Genomic DNA, 2,395 nt, shown 5'->3' with positions numbered 1-2,395 from the left:
GTCGCGACACCACTGGAGGCGGGCTGCACGATGTTGGGGCGTGAGCGGAAGACGGCCTAACGGTGTGCGGGACCGTAGTCCAGCTTCATGGAGGCGGTTGCGAATGGTCCTCGCCGATACCCCAGGAGCAACAGTGTCCCTAATTTGCTGGGAAGTGGCGGTGCGGTCCCCTACGGCACTGCGTCGGATCCTACGGTCTTGGCGTGCATCCGTGCGTCGCTGCGGTCCAGTCCCAGGTCGACGGGCACGTGCACCTTCCGCCGACCACTGGCGACAACATCGATGTACTGTGGAGACCTCACGCCCCACGTGTTGAGCAATTCGGCGGTACGTCCACCCGGCCTCCCGCATGCCCACTATACGCCCTCGCTCAAAGTCCGTCAACTGCACATACGGTTCACGTCCACGCTGTCGCGGCATGCTACCAGTGTTAAAGACTGCGATGGAGCTCCGTATGCCACGGCAAACTGGCTGACACTGACGGCGGCGGTGCACAAATGCTGCGCACCTAGCGCCATTCGACGGCCAACACCGCGGTTCCTGGTGTGTCCGCTGTGCCGTGCGTGTGATCATTGCTTGTACAGCCCTCTCGCAGTGTCCGGAGCAAGTATGGTGGGTCTGACACACCGGTGTCAATGTGTTCTTTTTTCCATTTCCAGTAGTGTATATTCAAGCGCCTGCCGCTTCAGTTTTTTCAGTACCCCCATGAGACCATCCCATGGGTTGAACAAACCTATGACCATTAGTGCTGCTCTTCTCTATACACGTTAGTCCTTTTTAGTATGGGTCCCACAGACATGAGCAGTTGTTCCAACCCCTCGAGCTCATGGGTTGTAATATGTCAGAACGACCGAGAGGTGTGGTTTTCTGGAGAGAGGGGTGACTCACGCCAATACATGCAGAGAAACACTGGTAAGTGTATCATTGACTTCATTGCATCTAAGGTACAAAGTGGGCCTTCCGCTGATCCCAGTGATGGCATCGCACTGGTTGCATGCATGGGTCAGCGCCAACACCAGCCAGAATCTGCTGCATAGGCATCCGGTCTCCCATCCTTGCAGATATAGCACTCCTAATCACACCACGACGAAGTGGCTGCCGCACATGTTGGCTGTGCTTATAGTCTGCGACATGGATAACTGCTTCCTCAAGTATATATGACGGTAGTATCCGTTCCAGAAAGAACAGTTACCGTGGAAGACCAAGCAGCTTTGCTAGAAATGAAATGATAATTAAATGGACACCCTAGCTGCAAACAGGCGTTGATGTACTTCTCACGGGGAACGTGCAAGGGATAAGTCCCTGCAGATCCACTATCCTCTGTGCCCGCGGTGGCTCAGATGGATAGAGCGTCTGCCATGTAAGCAGGAGATCCCGGGTTCGAGTCCCGGTCGGGGCACACATTTTCAACATGTCCCCAATGAAGTACATCAACGCCTGTTTGCAGCTAGGGTGTCCATTTAATTATCATTTCATTTCTAGCAAAGCTGCATGGTCATCCACGGTAACTGTTCTTTCGGGAACGGATACTACCGTCATATATAGTTAAAATATGGCTTCCCGGCCATTGACCTTCTTGTGCGAACGCACACGCTATGCCCGAACTCGTATGGGACTTGTTAGATTAATCTGCCACGAGTAATGAGTATGATGGGCAAACATCTATTAGGCGCACTACGAATGTAGTGGTGTGGACATGTTGGGAATGTGGTTCTCACAGGGAGCGTGCAAGGGATAAGTCCCTGCAGACGCATTATCCTTTGTGCCCGCAGTGGCTCAGATGGGTAGAGCGTCTGCCATGTAAGCAGGAGATCCCGGGTTCGAGTCCCGGTCGGGGCACACATTTCCAACATGTCCCCTATGAAATACATCAACGCCTGTTTGCAGCTAGGGTGTCCATTTAATTATCATTACATTTCTAGCAAAGCTGCATGGTCATCCACGGTAACTGTTCTTTCGGGAACGTATACTACCGTCATACACTCCTGGAAATGGAAAAAAGAACACATTGACACCGGTGTGTCAGACCCACCATACTTGCTCCGGACACTGCGAGAGGGCTGTACAAGCAATGATCACACGCACGGCACAGCGGACACACCAGGAACCGCGGTGTTGGCCGTCGAATGGCGCTAGGTGCGCAGCATTTGTGCACCGCCGCCGTCAGTGTCAGCCAGTTTGCCGTGGCATACGGAGCTCCATCGCAGTCTTTAACACTGGTAGCATGCCGCGACAGCGTGGACGTGAACCGTATGTGCAGTTGACGGACTTTGAGCGAGGGCGTAAAGTGGGCATGCGGGAGGCCGGGTGGACGTACCGCCGAATTGTTCAACACGTGGGGCGTGAGGTCTCCACAGTACATCGATGTTGTCGCCAGTGGTCGGCGGAAGGTGCA

The 2,395-nt window shown here is 54.0% G+C and overlaps 1 non-coding gene across 1 annotated transcript; it reads left to right on the top strand.

Annotated features, from left to right (window-relative positions):
• Positions 1-1,324: 1,324 nt before the first annotated feature.
• On the top strand, positions 1,325-1,399 carry Trnat-ugu (transfer RNA threonine (anticodon UGU)). Its single transcript has one exon. It is a non-coding gene; the product is annotated as a tRNA-Thr (tRNA).
• The last annotated feature ends 996 nt before the right edge of the window (positions 1,400-2,395 follow it).

Source organism: Schistocerca nitens, chromosome 9, assembly GCF_023898315.1.
Source record: "Schistocerca nitens isolate TAMUIC-IGC-003100 chromosome 9, iqSchNite1.1, whole genome shotgun sequence".
Classification (NCBI taxonomy): Eukaryota; Metazoa; Arthropoda; class Insecta; order Orthoptera; family Acrididae; genus Schistocerca; species Schistocerca nitens.
This window is presented reverse-complemented; position numbering and strand designations above follow the sequence as displayed.